Source organism: Glycine max, chromosome 3 (assembly GCF_000004515.6).
Source record: "Glycine max cultivar Williams 82 chromosome 3, Glycine_max_v4.0, whole genome shotgun sequence".
NCBI lineage: Eukaryota > Viridiplantae > Streptophyta > Magnoliopsida > Fabales > Fabaceae > Glycine > Glycine max.
In genome coordinates, this window is record NC_016090.4 from 2,708,706 (window position 1) to 2,731,577 (window position 22,872).

Below are 22,872 nucleotides of genomic sequence, written 5' to 3' on the forward strand. Positions count from 1 at the left end.
TTGTTGAAGTTGATCCCTTGGGTGAATTCATTAAGTGCATGTATGATGTTTACCAGAAGTCTGTTGAATTGTTGTGGGATGTGACTAAATTTGGGATTTCAGATGTCGAAGCATCCTTCTTCATAACACATTCTAATGTAACTGAAATAATATCAAATTACAAATGTTTGAACATGTCTATATGACAGTTGTGGAAGATGTAAGTGAATTCAATCTCAATGTTTCATCTAATTAACTAATAATTAATTAATATTTGTTATGATGTATATCATTAACAATTTTCATGTGATATGTAACAAAATAGGTTTATGGATGAGTGGAGTACGACGTTGGGTCATGGTTCGGTGTATGGATTCCTTGAGCCTCAATTCATACACAATGCAAAAGATAGACATGAAGAATGTCAACATTACATTGAAACATAGGTAAACAAAATCACAACGAGAGGTCTACCTAGGAGCTTACTTGAATCAGTAAGTAAAATTTTTCATGTGCTTTAAAAAAAATGTTTGCATAATATGTACCTAATTATATATTCTTGTATTTTTTATCCATTGGCAGCTTCTGTTGCCTGTCCTAAGGACAATATTGTTGTTTGGTTTTGTTTGTTGTGTAAAAAGTCCGATATTCACATCAAAGTTGCAATTAATAAGTATTAAATTATAACTTGTTTAGTGTATTATGAGCCAGGAAATGTAAATACATTGATACTCGTACATGTCTTATTTTTTTTGGTAATCAATGCAATGAAGACATTAAAGACAAGTTCCACTGATAAATCTGATCACTCTGCACCACACTGGATTGAAGTCAAGGTAACCTGTTTAATCAATGCTTCTTTCGGACTTCAAACATTTTGTAACTTTGTTATTCTAGGTTGTTAAATATTTTTTATATTGAATTTAGAGTCATGTTCAAATCGGAGGCTATGAGTGTGACTATTATGTCATGCATTGGATGTGAAACATAGTCAACGATGGTTTGAAAAATGAATGAAGCATGGTATACTTTTTCGATTTTCAATTGTTAGTTGACTGAGTTCTTAATCATTTTACTTGTGCGTCACTAATTGGTTAATTTTAAATTTGTAGTGGTTTGGTGGTGGAATACCATTAGACATTAAGGCCATAACAACAATTCGCAAAAAATGGGCATGTCATGTAGAAAAGTTTAGATGATGTAGTACGGAATTCTATGGTGTTTTTCACATTAATTGTAAACATTATAAAGAACTTTGTTAATTTAATGACAATTATTTTAGCACTAATATATTTGTTTATTACAATTTGTCTACACCAAATGCCCGTACAATACTTTGTATTTGCAATGTGTAATTGCGTCAATTGGATAAGTGTATTTTGTGCTGCTAGTCAGGCCTTTTTGCAACTCATTGTCAGCCTGAGAATTTGAGAACTCCTAGAGAGAGCCCTATTCATAAGAACAAAAAATAGGTTGGAGAATTACATTAATGCATTTTGATCTGAATATTTATTTTTGTTATATGTTTTTTTAAAAACGTTTAAGTAATTAATTATTTGTTTTATTGTTGCCATATGTGTAAATTTGTGACAAGGCATCAACACGAGAAAAGCTTGCTGACTAAAAACAGTGAATCACGGGGGAATTGTCCCAATTCCAACAAAACGGTTAATGGATTTTGTGTTCCTTTTCTCTGAATTGTTGGCATTGGAGTCACATTACAATCTTTGTAACATTAAATTGATTTTTTGTTTATTGTTTAAGGTCGTTTGTTCAAACTTGCAGTAAGCTGCAAAATGCAAAATCTTAAGTGCTCTCTAGGCCTGCTGATTCTGAGAGGGATGATCTTGTTCACCTCTCATTTAAAGCTACTGAAGTGGTTTATCCTGTAAAGACCCTCGGCTGCTTTTACTGATATCATTTTTTGTTTCTACTGGGATTTTTGTCATGGTTGTTTTATGATTTATCGTTGGTGCATGTTTTGCTCTATTGACTCTTTAAAAAAGGAACAGAACAAGGATAACATATTAAGGTTTTTCAAAATCTAAGTTTTTAGGTTGTAGCAGTGAATTATTTCAGTTTGCAATGCCTTCTATCACTAACTATGTTTCCTTCACTTCACACTTTTCATGTCAGATTACTTTCTTTTGTGAAGGATCAACAACAGGCTGCATTATTTTCTCCAGAGCATATAAAAGAGGTGATGTTTAATGTTAACAGGATTTTGGAAGTCGTTAGCCTTGTATCCTTATAATCTTCAATTTAGAAATTCAAACATGGGATAGAATCTGAAATGTGGTTGTTTCTTCCTACAGATTCAGGCCGTAATGAATGCAATTGATTCTTTTGGTGCTTTAGTAAATAGTGAGGCTATTGGCTAGGAGAAAGAATTGCAGACCACTGTGCAGACCCATGAGAGTCTGTGGTTAGATCTGGGTCTGGTGCTGCTAAGACGGAGTCTGGAAAGATGGAACTTGATATTGAAGGTTCCAAATTTTATCTCTGTGAAACTGATGCTTTGAAAGTTGTTCCACATATCAACAAAAGTTTAGTCGAAGTTCCCTTTTACAAATGATAAAATTCCAAGTCCAACTCCTTCGAGTGACTGTGAGGATGAGATTGTTGATACAAACGAGGAGGTCTCTAGTGCTTCTACTGGTGATTTTTTAACAAGCACTAAGCCAACTCTTTTGGATCAGCCACCTGTTTCTGCTACTTCCATGGATAGGTCCAACTTCCATGGATTCATTAGTTCTAGAGTTGATGCAGTAGGTCCTGGGTCTTTGCCAGTGAAAAGCTCTGCAAAGAATAGAGCTCCTAGGCTTCATTTCACTAATTCTGATGCAAGTGCTGTGGATAACCCATCTACATTGATACATAATATGCCTAAAGTGGAATATGTCGGAACAACAATCTCGAGGAAACAAAAGGCTGCTGAAGAACCTTCTTTGGATGTTTCTGTATCACAAAGACAAAAAAGTTCATTGGAAAATACTGAGCATAATATGAATGAAGTAAGAACTGGAAGTGGTGGTTGGTTGGAAGAGAATACTGGGCCTGGAGCTCAGTTTACAGAGAGGAATCATTTAATGGACAAATTTGGACCCGAACCCAAAAAGACTTTGAATACAGTCAGTAGTTCCTGTACTAGTTCTGATAATTTAAATGCAACAAGCATTAGAAATGAGCAAGCACCAATTACAAGTGGTAATGTGCTAGCTTCCTTACCTGCTCTATTGAATGGTGCAGTTGTAAATCCAATCATGTTGGTTAACTTACTTAGAATAGCAGAAGCCCAGCAGAAATCTACTGATTCTACTTCAAATATGATGCTGCATCCAACAAGCTCAAATTCGGCTATGGGAACAGACTCAACTGCGAGTATTGGTTCATCAATGGCCACTGGTCTTCTTCAAAGTTTTGTTGGAATGGTTCCAGTTTCATCACAATCAACTTCCACGGTAAAATGTTGTTTGTCTTAAGTACACTATTGAAGTCAATTTTTGAATATTGACTTGTTGCTATGGTCTTAATATCCAATTATCTGTTACACTTCTATAAATTGAATTGAAAATTTTAACATCATGATCCTTGATTATGAATGAACTTTGTTGTGGAATATGAAAGTCACAATTTAGTGTTATGAAAATCCTGTCAAGCTAATTGTAGTTTACATTTTTGCATGTTGTTGGCACAATCAGACAAAAACCAAATTATACAATGAAGAATCATCATACAATATACAAAATGAACCATCTAACTGTGTTTATTCATTAAGTCTACTACAATACAACTACTACTAACTACTAAGTGTTGCCTTCAAGCTATGGAATCAGCCCTTTAGAAGTAGTTTGACTATGGCCGAAGCCATATTCACAAGCTTCTGCACAATGTCATTTCTGTCCCCTAAGGGTGCTTGTGTCGCACCAGAGAATTTCTTGTCATAACTACTCACTTCTTTGAGAACATCATAAATGCAGTAACTGGCAAAGCCAAAACGACCCTGGCTTATGGCATCAGCAGCTTGTGGGAGAATGTACTTGACAATTGGGATATAAGACTCAGCACAAAAAGCCAAGGATTGCTACAACTCATGGTCTGGGGCCTGCTTGATCAACCCCTCAATGTATCTCAGTGTGTCAGTTGCATTTGCAAGAATGTTGTTCACCACCAACAAAGCCACCCCTTTGAGATAAGTGATAACTGCTAAATAATTGCAAATTAATAGTAGTTAAATAGTCAAATTTTGGCCTAGAATTAATTATTTAGCAGTTATTTATAATTAAAAGTTGAGAAATTAATTAAGTTGAATTTCTGGTTGCAGATACGAAAAATGAGGTAACATTAAGCAAAAAGGGCAACAGAAATGAAGAGAAAGAAAGAGTTCTAAAGCAGGCCCAGCCCAACACTCGCGCTAAGCGCGCGTCAGACGCTAAGCGAGCAAAGAAGCCAGGCGCTAAGCGAGGCGTTAAGCTCGAAGAAGCAGAAACCGTTATGCGCGCTAAGCCCAGCTACGCGCTAAGCGCGCGATCCAACAGAAGCACAGGCTAAGCCTGCAAGGCGCGCTGAGTGCGCGATCCGAACGCGCTAAGCGCGAGGTGTCGCACTAAGCGCGAGGTGTCGCTCTAAGCGCGAATATGAAGGCCCAAAAGCCCACTTCAGCAACTATAAATAGAAAGCCAGTCCCAAGGAATCAATCATCTCGCCTCAGAGCACTGTTCTCAACACTCCAAGCCTGAGCTCTCCCTTCTTTCTTTATATTCTTTGTTTTTATTATCCCCATTCTTTCTTTCACTCCCAGTTGTAAGCCCTCAATGGCCATGAGTGGCTAATCCCCTAGCTAGGGCCTGGCAGGCCTAAAAAGCCAACGATGTACAGTGTGCTTCAAGAATTATCAATGCAAAGGGAATTTATTCCAAGTTTTTCTGTTCTAATTCTTTTCTTGTTATCTTGCATCTGTTCTTAAATTTCTTTTGGGTTCTATTCGCTCGGGAGAGGGTATTTCCTAATAAGGATTTAAGATCTAATGCATGCATTAGTTTTAGGGGTTATACACTTGGGAAAGGGTAACACCTAATAGAACAACTTAAGAAAAGAATCCTTGAGTTAGCATTGCTAGGCATAGAATGATAACTCAATGCCCATGCATTTAGCAACATCTAGAACTTAACCTTAATGCATTTTAATTGTTGAATCTTCGCAAAGGCATTTGGGAGATAGGTAGTTAAAATAGGCTTGTCAACGTGAGGCATCACGGGCAAGTAAAATTAATAGATGTGGGTAGAACTAATACCAGTGCATTGGTAATGAATATCATATTTACATGCATCGTAGGCCAATTGGGTTTGTCCTGTCTTGGCATTTTTATTAATTGTCTCTCTTTTTAAACTATTTGATTTAGTAATAGCAATCTATTTCTGCACTTATTCCTGTTTTTATTATTTCACTCTTACTTACAAATTGAGAAGTATATAATAAAGTGCAATAAAATCCCTGTGGAAACGATACTCGAACTTCCGAGGTTTACTACTTAAGAGCGACTTGGTACACTTGCCAAAGTCTCAACAAGTTTTTGGCACCGTTGCCGGGGATTTTGTTTTCGCACTTAATTACCATACTAGATCAGTTTGTAAGCCCAACTCTTCTTTTCTTGGCTTATTCTCTTAGTATTTTCTCTCTTCGCTTCTACTCTTTCTTTCTTCCATAATTGCACGGGTAGTGCCTTTTTGTTTTTATGCGACTTAGAACTGCATCTGGAGACGTTGTCCCTATTAACTTAGAAATTGAAGCTACTTGTCGGCGTAACAACGCTGCAAGAAGAAGAAGGGAACAAGACACAGAAGGAAGCAGTTACACCTCACCTCCTCTTTCTCCATATCACGCTGAAATGGACGGGGAACCGGCACGAAGAGTCACCCTAGAGGACTTCTCCAATACCGCCACTCCTCAGTTCTTCACGAGCATTGCAAGACCGGAGGTACAAGCACCCAATATTTCCTACCCGCACTCCCTTATTCAGCTAATCCAAGGGAACCTCTTCCATGGTCTTCCAAGCGAAGATCCATATGCTCACCTCGCCTCGTACATAGAAATATGCAACACCGTAAAAATCGCTGGAGTCCCAGAAGATGCGATACGCCTTAACCTTTTCTCCTTTTCCCTAGCAGGAGAGGAAAAATGATGGTTGCATTCTTTCAAAGGCAACAGCTTAAGAACCTGGGAAGAAGTAGTGGAAAAGTTCTTAAAGAAGTACTTCCTAGAGTCAAAGACCGCCGAAGGGAAAATGGAGATTTCTTCTTTCCATCAATTCCCGGATGAATCCCTTAGCAAAGCACTAGACTGTTTTCACGGGCTGTTACGAAAGACACCGACACACGGATATAACGAGCCGATACAACTGAACATATTCATTGATGGCTTGCGGCCTCAATCGAAATTGCTACTAGACGCATCCGCAGGGGGAAAAATCACACTGAAGACTCTCGAAGAAGCGATGGAGCTCATTGAGAACATGGCGGCCAGTGATCAAGCAATCCTTCGTGATCGTAGCTATATTCCCACAAAAAGAAGCATCTTGGAACTTGGCACGCAGGACGCGACGTTGGCACAGAACAAGCTGTTGACGAGGCAGATAGAAGCCCTTACCGAAACCCTCAGCAAATTACCTCAACAACTACAAGCGGTAAGTTCTTCCCACTCTTCTGTTTTGCAGGTAGAAGGATGCCCCACATGCGGAGGAACCCATGAGCCTGGACAATGTGTAAGCCAACAGGATACCTCTCGAGAAATAAACTATATGGGCATACCAAATCGCGGATTCCAGGGTTACAACCAGGGGAACTCATCCGGATTCCACCAAGGGAGAGCAGGATTCAATCACGGACCACCGGGATTCAATCAAGGAAGAAACTTCACGCAAGGTTCAGGGTGGAGGAATCAGGGAAACCAGTACAAGGAGCAAAGGAACCAACAACCATACCAACCGCCATACCAGCATCCCAGCCAAGGTCCAAATCAGCAAGAAAAGCCCACCAATATAGAAGAACTGTTGCTACAATTCATCCAGGAAACACGATCCCATCAAAAGAGCACGGATGCAGCCATTCAAAATCTGGAAGTTCAAATGGGCCAATTGGCACAAGACAAAGCCGAATGGCCCACTAGAACTTTCGGGGCTAACACGGAGAAAAACCTAAAGGAAGAATGCAAGGCCATGCTGACTCAAGGGTAGAAGAAAGCACAGTAGGAAGGTAAGGTTGAAGAAGAAGACCGGTCAAAGGAAGAAAGGACAAAGACACCAGAAGAAAGGACAGAAGAAGAAGAGAAGGTGGCATCACCACCTAAAACCAAGAGCCAGAAAGCAAGAGAAGCCAAGAAAGAAGAGTCACCAGCCCTACCACAAGATCTCTCATATCCTGTCACCAAGAAGAACAAGGAACATTATTTCAAACGTTTCTTGGAAATATTCAAAGGGCTGGAGATCACTATGCCATTCGGGGAGGCCTTACAGCAGATGTCCCTCTACTCCAAATTTATGAAGGACATCCTCACCAAGAAGGGGAAGTACATTGACAATGAGAATATTGTGGTAGGGGGTAACTGCAGCGCTATAATACAGAGGAAGCTACCCAAGAAGTTTAAGGACCCCGGAAGTGTTACCATCCCGTGCACCATAGGGAAGGAAACAGTGAACAAGGCCCTCATTGATTTAGGAGCAAGTATCAACCTGATGCCCTTGTTAATGTGTAAAAGAATTGGGAATTTGAAGATAGATCCTACCAAGATGACGCTTCAACTAGCAGACCGCTCGATTACAAGGCCGTACGGGGTGGTAGAAGATGTCCTAGTCAAGGTACGCCACTTTACTTTTCCGGTGGACTTTGTCATAATGGATATCGAAGAAGACACAGACATTCCCCTCATCTTAGGCAGACCTTTCATGCTGACTGCCAACTATGTGGTGGATATAGGGAATGGGAACTTGGAGTTGAGTATTGACAATCAGAAGATCACCTTCGACCTCTTCAAAGCAATGAAGTATCCACATGAAGGTTGGAAGTGTTTCAGAGTGGAAGAGATTGATAAGGAAGATGTCAGTATTCTCAAGACACCACAGTCTTCACTAGAGAAAGCAATGGTAAATGCTTTGGACTGTCTAACCAGTGAAGAGGAGAAAGATCTGAAGGCTTGCTTGGAAGACTTGGATCGACAAGACAATATTCCTGAGGGAGAAGCCAAATTTGAGACGCTAGAGAAGAAAGTTCCATCCGAGAAGAAGAAGATAGAGTTGAAGATATTGCCCGGTCATCTAAAGTATGTGTTCTTGGAGGAAGATAAGCCTGTAGTAATCAGCAATGCACTCACAACAGAGGAGGAAAACAGGTTAGTAGATATCCTCAAGAAACACAGGGAAGCTATTGGATGGCATATATCGGATCTCAAGGGAATTAGCCCTGCTTATTGCATGCACAGAATAATGATGGAAGAGGACTACAAGCCAGTCCGACAACCCCAGAGGCGACCAAATCCAACAATGAAGGAAGAGGTAAGAAAGGAGGTACTCAAGCTCTTGGAGGCTGGGCTCATATACCCCATCTCTGACAGCGCTTGGGTAAGCACAGTACAGGTGTTTCCCAAGAAAGGTGGAATGACAGTGGTACGGAATGAGAAGAATGACTTGATACCAACACGAACTGTCACTGGCTGGCAAATGTGCATCGGCTATCGCAAGCTAAATGAAGCCACACGAAAGGACCACTTCCCTCTACCTTTCATGGATCAGATGCTGGAGAGACTTGCAGGGCAGGCGTACTACTGTTTCTTGGATGGATACTTGGGATATAATCAGATTGCGGTGGACCCTAGAGACCAAGAGAAGACGGCCTTCACATGCCCTTTTGGCGTCTTTGCTTACAGAAGGATGCCATTCGGGTTATGTAATGCACCAGCCACATTTTAGAGGTGCATGCTGGCCATTTTTTCAGACATGGTGGAGAAAAGCATCGAGGTATTCATGGACGACTTCTCGGTTTTTGGACCCTCATTTGACAGTTGTTTGAGGAACCTAGAGATGGTACTTCAGAGGTACGTAGAAACTAACTTAGTACTGAACTGGGAGAAGTGTCATTTTATGGTTCGAGAGGGCATAGTCCTAGGCCACAAGATCTTAGCTAGAGGGATTGAGGTTGATCGGGCAAAGATAGGCATCATAGAGAAGCTGCCACCACCATTGAATATTAAAGGTGTCAGAAGTTTCTTAGGGCATGCAGGATTCTACAGGAGATTTATCAAGGACTTCTCGAAGATTGCCAGACCCCTAAGCAACCTGCTGAATAAAGATGTGGCCTTCAAGTTTGATGAAGAATGTTCAGCAGCATTTCAGACACTAAAGGACAAGCTCACTACTGCACCTGTGATGATTGCACCAGACTGGAATAAAGACTTTGAGCTAATGTGCGATGCCAATGATTATGCAATAGGAGCAGTTCTAGGACAGAGGCACGACAAGGTATTTCACGCCATCTATTATGCTAGCAGGGTCCTGAATGAAGCACAGTTGAATTATTCCACCACAGAAAAGGAAATGCTAGCCGTTGTCTTTGCTTTGGAGAAGTTCAGGTCATACTTAATAGGGTCGAGGGTCACCATTTTCACAGATCATGCTGCCATCAAGCACCTGCTCGCCAAAACAGACTCAAAGCCAAGGTTGATTAGATGGGTCCTGCTATTACAAGAGTTTGACATCGTCATCAAGGACAAGAGAGGATTCGAGAATGTGGTAGCCAATCATTTATCTCGATTAAAGAATGAAGAAGTCACCAAGGAAGAACCAGAGGTAAAAGATGAATTTCCTGATGAGTTTCTTTTGCAGGTTACCACCAGACCTTGGTTTGCAGACATGGCAAACTACAAAGCCACAGGAGTTATTCCAAAGGAGTTTAATTGGAGTCAGAGGAAGAAATTTCTACACAATGCACGCTTCTATGTGTGGGATGATCCCCATTTGTTCAAGGCAGGAGCAGATAATGTATTGAGAAGATGCGTCACAAAGGAAGAAGCACGGAGCATTCTTTGGCACTATCACAGTTCACCATATGGTGGACATCACAGCAGGGACAGAACAACAGCAAAAGTGCTACAATCAGGTTTTTTTTTGCCCTTTCTTTTTAAAGATGCTTACGAGTTTGTGCATTGTTGTGATAAATGCCAGAGAACAGGGGGGATATCTCGAAGAAATGAGATGCTTTTACAGAATATCATGGAAGTGGAGATCTTTGACTGTTAGGGCATAGACTTCATGGGACCCCTGCCTTCGTCATATGGAAATATCTACATCTTGGTAGCAGTGGATTATGTCTCCAAATGGGTAGAAGCCATAACTATGCCGAAGGACGATGCCAGGGTAGTGATTAAATTTCTAAAGAAGAACATTTTCTCCCGTTTCGAAGTCCCATGAGCCTTAATTAGTGATGGAGGAACACACTTCTGCAACAATCAGTTGAAGAAAGTCTTGGAGCACTATAATGTCCAACATAAGGTGGCCACACCTTATCATCCTCAGACAAATGGCCAAGCTGAAATCTCTAACAGGGAGCTCAAGCGAATCCTGGAGAAGACAGTTGCATCATCCAGAAAGGATTGGGCCTTGAAGCTCGATGATACTCTCTGGGCTTATAGGACAGCGTTCAAGACCCCCATTGGCTTATCGCCATTTCAGCTAGTGTATGGGAAGGCATGCCATTTACCAGTGGAGCTGGAGCACAAGGCATATTGGGCTCTCAAGTTGCTTAACTTTGACGACAAAGCGTGCGGGGAAAAGAGGAAGTTACAGCTTCAGGAGTTAGAAGAGATGAGACTGAATGCCTATGAGTCGTCCAGAATTTACAAGGAAAAAACGAAGACATATCATGATAAGAAGCTGTAGAGGAGAGAATTCCAGCCATGGCAGCAGGTATTACTCTTTAACTCGAGGCTAAGGCTATTCCCAGGTAAGCTGAAGTCCAAGTGGTCAGGGCCATTTATCATAAAAGAAGTCAGGCCTCACGGAGCAGTGGAATTGGTGGACCCCAGAGAAGATAATTTCGAGAAGAAATGGATTGTCAATGGACAGCGCTTAAAACCGTATAACGGAGGACAACTAGAGCGATTGACGACCATCATCTATTTAAATGATCCTTGAGAAGGCCTACTGTCTAGCTAAAGACAATAAACCAAGCGCTGGTTGGGAGGCAACCCAACATATATTGTAAAAATGTAGTTCTTTTATTTTTGAAAAAAAAAAGCCAACAGGTGCAAACAGCAAACAGGGGGTACGAAAAGCAAAGGCCCAACAGGTGAAGTCAGTAATAGGAGGGGTGCCAATAGCAAAACTCAACAGGTGAAGTCTTGCAGAACCTCATTTCTTTTTCTTTTCTCTGCGCTCTTACACACTCTTCTTCTCTGCATCCTCTTCTCACCTACACATTCCCTTGTGCTTTTTCATGCATTCTTCACGAAACTAGGTAAGATTGGGTCTGGATTGCTGTTGTTACATTTTGCAGGTGGTATCACGCTAAGCCTATGCAGAGGCTTAGTGAGTGCAGCTAACATAAAAAAGAAGGGAGGAAGAGCGCGCTAAGCCTCCATAAAATCAGTCAGCAGAGAAGCACCCACGCGCTTAGCCTGCCTACCACGCTAAGCGCGCTTGTGCATCTGGATGCACGCGCTAAGCGCCCACTCTTGGCGCTAAGCGCGTGCCAGTAGCAGCTTGGAGGGGGTGCTAAGCGCGAGGCTGGGCCTTAGGGCCCATCAGCCCTCGCGTCGTACTCTTTGCACCCCTTTTCTACTTTCCTCACCCCCCTGCTACTTACTTTTTGCACCCCCCTCTTTACTGACTTCACTCCTATTATAGTTTCTTTTCACACCCCCCCTAATTGCTAACTGCAGTCTGTTTTGCTGTTTTTGTTTTTTTTCAGATGGCTTCTCGCAAGCGCCGTGCAGTGCCCACACCAGGGGAAGCGTCCAACTGGGATTCTTCCCGCTTTACGTCAGAGATCGCTTGGCACAGGTACCAAGACAACATTCAGCTTCGGAACATCCTTCCGGAGAGGAATGTTGAACTTGGGCATGGGATGTTCGATGAGTTCCTCCAGGAACTCAGGAGGCGCAGATGGGACCAGGTGCTGACACACCTACCAGAGAAGAGGATCGACGTGGCTCTGGTGAAAGAGTTCTATTCGAACCTTTATGATCCAGAGGACCACAGTCCCAGATTCTGCAGGTTGCAAGGACAGGTCGTTCGCTTTGACGCTGACACGATTAATGACTTCCTCGACACCCCAGTCATCTTGGAGGACGGGGAGGAGTACCCAGCATACACCAGATACCTCAGCACTCACCCCGATCCTGACACCATCTTCGCCACACTATGTACTCCAGGGGGGCGTTTTGTTCTCAACGCCGATGATCTCCCCTAGAAGCTGCTGAGGAAGGACATGACGACACTCGCTCAGACATGGAGTGTCCTTTCTTATTATGATCTTGCACCCACTTCTCACACATCTGATGTTAATCTTGACAGGGCACGCTTGATCTACGGCTTGGTGAGCCGCATGGATATGGACGTAGGCAGCTTTATATCTCAGCAGATCAGTAAGATTGCCCAGTCCAGCACCTCGAGGCTCGGGTTCCCGGCATTGATTACAGCGCTGTGTGACATTCAGGGGATGGTTTCTGATACCCTGATCTTTGAGTCACTCAGCCCTGCTATCAACTTGGCCTACATGAAGAAGAACTGCTGGAACCCCGCCGATCCATCGATCACCTTTCCAGGGACCCGCCGCACACGCACCAGAGCCTCGACGTCGACATCTGAGGCCCCTCCTCCTACCCAGCCTCCGCCTCAGCCTTCTTCTCAGAGACCGCGACCTCCACCTACCTCCACCTCAGCATCCCTGGACATGCATGGTCAGATGTTGAGGTCCATCCACATCGGACAACAGCTTATCATGGAGAACATGCACAGGCTGTCCTTACATATGCAGATGGACCCACCGCTCATCACTCCAGAGGCTTATCGTCAGCAGGTTGCCTGGCCAGGAGACCAGCCCTCCACTGACAGGGGGGAAGAGCCTTCTGGAGCCGCTGAGGATCCTGCGGTCGATGAAGACCTCATTGCTGACCTAGCTAGCGCTGACTGGGGTCCATGGGCAGACTTGGGCAGAGGCAGTTGATGTTTTCTTTATATTTTGATGTTTTCTCTTATGTTTTGATGTTCTTTTATATTTTGATGTTTTCTTTTATGTTTGATGTTTCTTTTATGTAGTCTGTTTGGGTATTTAAAAGAAGTAGTAGTAATAATATTAGTATTTCAGTATGTTTTTTCTAAGTAATAATTGCATGGTAAACTTGAGCAGTCATAATTTTTTAGCTTGTTCTGGAAGGTTCAAACACTTGAGATGCCACTAATCTTTGGAAACACTGGTTCTGGAAGCACAAGTCAGGTCAGGAAATGGAACATGAATAGTACAAGGTGGGAAGGTTAGTCGGATGGAACAAGGTCATAACTGGTACGCCGTATACTTGCTTAAATTCCGGTGAGAGTGTGAACTTAATTGTGAGAGAAAATGCCTGTTTTTAAGTTCCTGGTTTTGCATCAGTCTTAGATTGTTAGAATAGTTACTTAAGGTGGACATGATCAAGGCAATGTTTGTTATATTTAGCTACTTAGCCAAAAAGCCAACCCGACATGATTTTTTTCCCCTTGCACCCATGATTGAGCCTATATATTATTTTGAATTAACCCTTGAGCCAATAAAATGATAGTCCTACCCTTTAGGATGATAAGAGAGCAAAAATGGGTTATAAAGGTCTTAATTTGGGGGATTTTGGGAAATAGGTAGCTAAGACAGTAGTACAGCACATAGTAAGACACCTTTCACAAACTGGAGGCCCAATTAAAAAAAAAACCATGAGTGTAATAAAGGGCAGAAACAAAAGAGCAAGAGAGGTGTCAAAAGCAAAGTGCTGTGGGGAAATAAAAGGGTTAAGAAAAAGCCTCAGAAGTATTAGAAATTTTTGCTCTCTTAATCCTAAGTTGAATTCTCAAGAAAAACCATGATTTTTTTGTAAGCCAAGCCCCAATACAAGCCAATAAAGTCCTTAGTGATCCACCTAAAGGTAATTAAAGATAACTGTACTTAAGATGAAATGCAAAACTTTGGAGTCTTACTTGCAGGTTGTTAGTAAAATTGCAAACACTGAACCAGACACTTATGAGCAGAGGGAAACACCAGCCTTGTGAGGAAAGTAAGGCAAGCCAGATTTGATTAAGATTCCAGAGGACTGACTAATTCCACTCTTGTGTTTTATGCTTTCATTTTGAGATGTTGACAAATGCGGAAAGGACCACTGAAAGAAGGAGGAACTAAAGCCATTGATAGTGTTGGAACACTCAGAACTTGCTTGAAAATTTATTTGCTTTATTCTTGGTTTGCTTGGGGACAAGCAAAGTTTAATTTGGGGGATTTTGATAACTGCTAAATAATTGTAAATTAATAGTAGTTAAATAGTCAAATTTTGGCCTAGAATTAATTATTTAGCAGTTATTTATAATTAAAAGTTGAGAAATTAATTAAGTTGAATTTCTGGTGGCAGATATGAAAAATGAGGTTACATTAAGCAAAAAGGGCAACAGAAATGAAGAGAAAGAAAGAGTTCTGAAGCAGGCCCAGCCCAACACTCGCGCTAAGCGCGCGTCAGGCGCTAAGCGAGCAAAGAAGGCAGGCGCTAAGCGAGGCGTTAAGCTCGAAGAAGCAGAAACCGTTACGTGCGCTAAGCCCAGCTACGCGCTAAGTGCACGATCCAACAGAAGCACAGGCTAAGCCTGCAAGGTGCGCTGAGCGCGCGATCCGAATGCGCTGAGCACGCGATCCGAACGCACTAAGCGCGAGGTGTCGCACTAAGTGCGAGGTGTCGCGCTAAGCGCGACTATGAAGGCCCAAAAGCCCACATCCGCAACTATAAATAGAAAGCCAGTCCCAAGGAATCAATCATCTCGCCTCAGAGCACTGTTCTCAACACTCCAAGCCTGAGCTCTCCCTTCTTTCTTTATATTCTTTGTTTTTATCATCCCCATTCTTTCTTTCACTCCCAGTTGAGCCCTCAATGGCCATGAGTAGCTAATCCCCTAGCTAGGGCCTGGCAGGCCTAAAAAGCCAACGATGTACGGTGTGCTTCAAGAATTATCAATGCAAAGGGAATTTATTCCAAGTTTTTCTGTTCTAATTCTTTTCTTGTTATCTTGCATCTGTTCTTAAATTTCTTTTGGGTTCTATTCGCTCGGGAGAGGGTATTTCCTAATAAGGATTTAAGATCTAATGCATGCATTAGTTTTAGGGGTTATACACTTGGGAAAGGGTAACACCTGATAGAACAACTTAAGAAAAGAATCCTTGGGTTAGCATTGCTAGGCATAAAATGATAACTCAATGCCCATGCATTTAGCAACATCTAGAACTTAACCTTAATGCATTTTAATTATTGAATCTTCGCAAAGGCATTTGGGAGATAGGTAGTTAAAATAGGCTTGTCAACGTGAGGCATCAGGGGCAAGTAAAATTAACATATGTGGGTAGAACTAATACCAGTGCATTGGTAATGAATATCATATTTACATGCATCGTAGGCCAATTAGGTTTGTCCGGTCTTGGCATTTTTATTAATTGTCCCTCTTTTTAAACTATTTGATTTAGTAATAGCAATCTATTCCTGCACTTATTCCTATTTTTATTATTTCACTCTTACTTACAAATTGAGAAGTATTTAATAAAGTGCAATAAAATCCCTGTGGAAACGATACTCGGACTTCCGAGGTTTACTACTTAAGAGCGATTTGGTACACTTGCCAAAGTCTCAACAATAAGGTTTTGGACTTAGAGGGTTTGAGTGAAGGATCGAGCTGCAAAGATCATAAAAGGGTGTCTTTTTGCACACTTGATCTACCAAATCGCGGTTCTCATCTTTCCATGGGAAAGAGGGTTGGGATAGTGTGAAGGGAATAGAAATAGAAGCTAGAAGAAGAAAAAGAATGTGCAAAAGAAGACACACTGGTTGGGATCCTCCTCATTTTTCTCTTGTGATGGATAAGGGAATAAGAATGGTCTAGGATCTTTCTTTGGCTCATAACAAACTGAACCTGATAGTGGTGGAAAGGTCCATGTAACATGGGGTTTCAAACTCTGAGGCACTTCTTTCCTGGTTTTATATATCGAGCAAATGAATCATTCCTATATTAAATTTTAAGACATTGCAGTAGTAGAAATCAGTTTGGACTGCCTGGCCCTTCCCTTCTAGAGATTGATCATGATTAGAGACCTGAAGCTGGAACTCTGGCATCGTCTTTGGCAGTGAGTATATATTATTATTTTATTTTTAATTTGGTATGGCCTGTTCAGCTGATAATTTGAATACACTATCCAGTGGAGTATTGTCTAGAGCTTTTGACTCAAGCCTTTATACTTGTGTGCATCTATTAAACTCCGCTGAAACTCTTGTAGTTTGAACTGGAAATGGTTCTCTGAGGTGAAATTAATTCTTTGTTTTGAATGCCATTTCAATCAGATATTTAAAAAATATCTCGATGCCTGCCAACTTTTGAATCTTTGTTGTACTGTACAGGTTCATTGATGTTGCTTATGGTCAAAAGCTTTATAACTGGAGAGGCGAAACTACTGAATGTAGTTTTCCTTCAGTTATTTCTGCCATTTGTTCCACTGGCTCTGACAAGATGCAAGCAGGTGGAATTTCCGCTTTGCCATCTTTTATTGCAGCTGGACTAAGTTCTGGGCACTGTAAATTATTAAGAACGAGATTAAGGAAGATTCTGTGATTGTATACATATTGTTGTCCATAACGATCTTTAATTGAAATTTTTATTTTGAATTTTAGAGATTTAGGGCAAGAGATCTATCTTAGAATGTTAGCTATGACATTTTCAATGTCACAAAACCAAAGCTTGAAAGCTTCAAAGTTTCTGTTTCAGTCCATTGGATATTTTTAATTTTTATCATTTTTCTGTATGTGTTGCAGATGGCACAGGAAATATCAGAAAACAAGAGCTTTTTCAGGCTTCTGTAGACCTCAAGGTGATTTACAAAATGTCATAAAATAGTTGTTTTCAAATATAATATCAGAGCTTCTCTATACATATTAAACATGGCTCCTGTCAGAGAATTGTTTTAATTTTTGTTTTTTTCGTTAGATCACTTAGTGGTCACACCTTTCCAATCTTAGAACATAAATTTCTAGAGAAACCTAGGTAGACTTTCCTTGATAATGTTGTACACATAAGTTAAAGATGACAGTCTCTGGCCAAAATTTAAGAGGGGTATTCTTTGTTCCGATGCAACAAGTGATTGTCAATCATCCAGATCTGTAGGTTTTGCACCAATAGGTCTATGGAAGTTATAATATTTACTATTATGAATATTACTGTTAGGTCCTTATATTGCCGTAGTTTGACTTTTTGTTCCTCTAAGTAACATTTCTATCTTTGCTGCTATTGTATTCAGGTGGTCTGCTGAAAATGGAGTAAATAAGAATGGATCTCCAGAGCTGCACATCATGCTCGCTGAGTACATAATTTCTGAAAGTCCTGAGGTGGTGAGTTTCGCAATGGTTTTTCTTGAATTTATTTACTTACGAAGCTTTTTCTTTTTAAATCAACATCTGTATGAAACTTTTCTTATCTTTGAGTTTTTTTGTAGAAGAAAAACATGATTGGTGATATGTAAAGGTTGTTCTGTTTCAACAGTTAATAAACATTGATTTAGTTGGCTAACTTTAGGTTTTTTGGGTGGGCAGGTTACATGAAGATAAGAGGAATTTGGAAGCCATGGCGTGGATGTTTGGAGACTCAAATTGTTAATTGCTTAGTTGCTATATAAGATTTTGAATTTGAAGGGATTAAGGAAAAATCAGGCTAGGAACATTGTGGTTTTAATGGGAAGAGTTTTTAATAATGTTGGCCAAGTAAATTAGGTAGCTGTTAAAAACATGAAATTAAAGAAAACTGGGTATGAGATGAGAAGAAGAAATTGCCAAGGTTCTCTGGGTTCAGAATTGATTTATTTGCAAAGTGTAGCAGACTAGCAGGTCATCTCTAGTCAGTTGCACTTTTAAATCTTATAAGGCATTAACGATACGAAAGTAAACACTTGGAACTCATTCACGGTTTCATTTTGAACCACTTTTTGGGTGCAGATGGCAGGAATGTTTGATTGCTTTGGTTGGTGCACTTAGGATGCTTTTTTTCGAAATGTTAATCCTCAGGGAATCATTGATGGACTCAGGAGGTCTTTTCATCTGTTCATTGTAACAAAAATTTAAGATAGTTGATAGACTAAAATTTCTGACAAACTCAAATGATAAATTATCTTAAATATAATTCACAGTCAACCATTGATATTTGAGTAACAACAGAGCTATTTTCCATTTCATCGAAGTTCATCATTTCGACTCTTAATTTCTTTCTCATTTTACTGCTATGTCATCCCTCATCTTGTTTTTTTATTACTTCTTTAAGTTCTAAGGACTGGTGAATAAAAACCTTCTCGATTATATTTGTATCTCAGTTTATGTGGCCCGTTAAATTCCAGTTTTTTCTTGTACCAACTATAGTGTAAATTATATTCTTTGGGTTAAACCTTGTGTTTTATTATGATAGCTTCCTTCTAGTTATGACTTCTGCAATAGGAAAACACTATAAATAAAGGTTGATTGGGGGAGGTATGCAAGAATTTGTGTCCCAATTGATACATATAACTAGTCATTGGAATTTAACTTTTGGCTATATAACCATTAATTGGGACAAGGTTTTGAAAGAAGGCCCGCATGTTATTTGTGCTTCGTGTAGATGGATTATCAAAATGTTTCCTATCTAATATTTTTGGCTAAAAAAACCACATCGGGTGTGCACAAAAACCGTCTTAGAAGGGATGATTTTTTAAGACGGTTATCAAGTCAAAATCATTTTAGAAGAGTCCACTTCTAAGATGGTTTTGACGTCAAGTTAGTGGAAATTTAGTGGTTGTCAAGAATTAGACGTAGTCTCGGGGTTGAAACGAACCAATAAAATTCTGTCTTTTTGTTGTTTAACTGGCAAAAGATTTGAATTTGTTTCTAGATCTTATATCACCTTTTGTTTATCAAAGAATATTGTTTTTCTAATTGTCTAATACATTCTGAATCAAAACTTCTCTAAGTGTTTTAGGTTTATATTCATTAGATAATAAACGTGTTTTCAATCTTAAGAAAAATTTTAATTTCTAAAAACACAATTCAATCCCCCTTCTTATGTTATTTACTTCTACAATTTGGTATCAGAGCTCAAACTCTAAGTGTTGAGTACTTAACAATGTGTAGAGGAAAAATCCAAATGGCAGATAACCAACATCAGTTCGTCACTAAGGGAACATCCCTCACAAGGCCACCAAACTTTGCTTGAGAAGACTACCCCTACTAGAAGGACATAATGGAGATGTACATCAAGTCCACCCATTATAGAATTTGGCTTATCATCACCAATGGGATATTCCCATTCCTAAACCTGAAGTTGAATGGACAAATGACAATTTGTCCATCATGGAGCTCAACACAAAAGCCAAATACACTCTAACATGTGCCCTTTCAAAAAATAAGTACAACAAGATTTACAGACTAAGAGCTGCTAAAGAGATCTGGGACTCATTAAGTATAAACTATGAAAGATGGAGAGTTTGTGGATGACATGTTTGGAAGACTCCATGTTCTTCTAAAAGAATCTAGAAGCTCTTGGACAGATATATTCAAAGGCTTAGATAAACTTGAAGTTGTTGGACAACTTTCGTTAGGTATGGGAACCAAAGACCACAACCATCCAAGAAGCAAGAGATCTGAAAAAATATGGCATGGGATGAGTAGTTGGGTATCTTGAGAGTCCATGGAGTCCACCTTCAAAATAGGGAGCATCTACAAAAGAAGAATTTTGCTGCCCTCAAATCTGAAGAGACAAGCTTCAAAAAAGAAGAAAAAAAAGCTTGACCAAAGCTTTAAAAGTGCAAATGCAAGAATATGATGGATCAAACAACTCTAATGGATTTATGAATGATGAAGTGGCTCTTATGTCCAGGAAGTTCAAATAGATGATAGAGAAGAAGGGAAAGTTCTAACACTCATCCGGGTGCAAAGATTATAGATTTAAAAAGAAAAAACAAGGAGGAAAACCATGAGATAATCTATTTTGAGTGCAGAAAGTCTAGACATATAAAGGCTTAATATCCCCAACCAAAGAAGAAGAGATATTCTAGGGACAAGAAGAAGAAAATTCTAATGGTCACTTAGGATGACTTAGACAATGAGAATAGTAGCAATTCAGAAGATGAACAAGTCAACATTTATCTCATGACAGATACAAATGATAAGATCGAGATAAAAACTTGTTCTAAATTTGATACCTCTTCGTGTACTTCATCAAACGATAAAAAGGATATGCCCTATGATGTTCTTCTTTAGAACTGTCATATGATTTCTCTTTAGTGTAAAAATTTTAAAGAAAAATTCAAAGCTTTTGTTTATGAAAACATTGAATTAAAGAAATCAAATGAGGATCTAAAAATGATTCAAACTCTAGAAGATCATTTTGTGAAAAGAATGATATTTCCACAACTTCTCTTCACCAATAACACCTCAACAAAATGGGGCTAATTGAAAGAAAAAAAATAGAACCCTGCAAGAGATGGCTATAACCATGCTTTGTGAGAATTCACATCCCAAGCACTTACCGGCAGAAGCATTTAATACAATATGTTATGTTCATAATAGAATATTGATTAGACCTTTGATAAAAAAAGACTCCCTATGAATTATGGAGAGGAAGAAGACCCGATATTTCATACTTTCATCCATTTGGATGTGAGTGCTTTATCCCGAACACTAAAGATCAACTAGCAAAGTTTGATTCTAAAGTGAATAAAAGAATTTTTCTTGGCTTTTCTGATACATCTAAAGCATATAGAGTTTTTAATATTAGAAATTTAGTAGAAGAATCCATCTATGTTAAAGTAGAATGTAGAAGGCATGAGACTTACACTATCTCTTATATTTTACCCTGCCAAACACAACATAAAAGGATTTGATTTGAACAGGTTAAAGGGAATAAGAGAGATCACTGATTTGAATCTTATTGTTAGCAAAATAAAAATAACAAAAAAAGGTAACAATTTTCTCCATAAGTGTTATAGGGAAGGAGAAAGATACCAGGGGAGTGTATTTATGAGGGTAGTTAACGAAAAAAATTTCAAAAAATAATAGGCAGGGTGAGTTTATTTAGTTTGGTACAAGAGTGTAAATAGTAAAAGCTTTAAACTTTTAACCCAATCTCAAAGCCCAATCCAACTTAGGTTTTTTGTTCTAATGGTGGAGACATGGTTCGGGATTAGGGATTTGAAAAAACAAGAATAGTCTCTAAAGAAAAAGTGATAGGAACGATCAAGAAAACAACATCACCCAAATGTCAATCTCTTCTCACCGGTAAGAAAAGAGTTTTTCAGTAATACGTATTTTTTTCATTCTTCAATTTTGGGTGCGGTGTTGCTAAGTCGCAATTGAGAAGGTTTATTGCGTGTCCCTTGTTGTGTTTTTTGGTTCAGAATTTTGTAGCTAGTTGCATTCAAGATTGGAAGTACCAATACAGTGCCTTTGAAGTTTGAAGTGGTTGGTCACTAGAGATAATTATGTGATTTGTGCCTTGATATTCGACCAACATCAGACTAATTTAATTTAAAACTTTTTCATTTTTTGACTCAATTTTATTTACCCTTGATTTGTTTATAAAAAACTTTGATTACTTTTGAGTTTAGTCACACTTAACATTCCTCACTCCTTCTTTATATTTTGCTGTCGAATTCAGATTTTTCCCTTATAAATTCAGCATGCGATGTCAATTGAGTTACACCCATTACATTTTACCCTTGAATTTTAAGTCAAAGGTTACTTTGAATCCCAAATAATATGTAATGGATTCTTAGTTTATGCTATATTATTGTTATTATTGTTAGCATTTGTTACTAAATTGATGTCCCTATATTTTTATTGAAGTCGATTTCTAAGAATAATGATGCATTTTTACAATAAAGGACATGATAAATAAGGTTCAGTGAGTCAACAATGCTGGAAAAACAACTTGTGTACTAATTTAACACAATGCATCCAAATTAACAATGAAAACACGTCACTCTACATTTTGGAGGCATTCTGCATAATTGTAAATGATAAAATGAACAAGTTTGAGAGAATGCCTAGATTAGAACAGATTCCAAATTTCCAAGTTATTTTTGTAACAGAAAGGGTATCTTTGAAATGTAGGTTTCCATGTGATAAGGCAAAATAGTACATGATTTTTTTGGTTGTGTTAAAATAAGAGAAACAAAGGAAAATTGAATGAAAATCGTGTGCTAAAGTACATAATAAATGCCTATTAGGTTAATTACATAGTTGTCAATCATGTCATTGTGGTCCCTAAAGTAGGATAATGGATAGCAGAATGACAGATATTTTAGTCTTTTTTTTTACCTATTCTGAATTTATATATATATATATATTGTTTGATTTAGAATTTTTATTATTATTTAGTTACTTATATTATATATTATGTTTAATTTAGTTTTTATTACTATTATTATTTAGTTGATTATATATTTTTATGTACTATAATTTTTTATTTATTGTATCATATATTATGCTCTATTTAGTTTATTATAATTTGTGTTATTATAATTATTTAGTTTATTATATTAATAGTTTACAGATTTATTTTACCACATAGGAATTTAGGTAACAAGTTAAAAAGTCATAATTGTAAAACACAATTATTATTTC

General features: G+C 39.0%; 1 pseudogene; it reads right to left on the bottom strand.

Moving 5' to 3' along the window:
* Positions 1-3,811: 3,811 nt before the first annotated feature.
* On the bottom strand, positions 3,812-16,084 carry LOC100815017 (uncharacterized; annotated as a pseudogene).
* Positions 16,085-22,872: the final 6,788 nt, after the last annotated feature.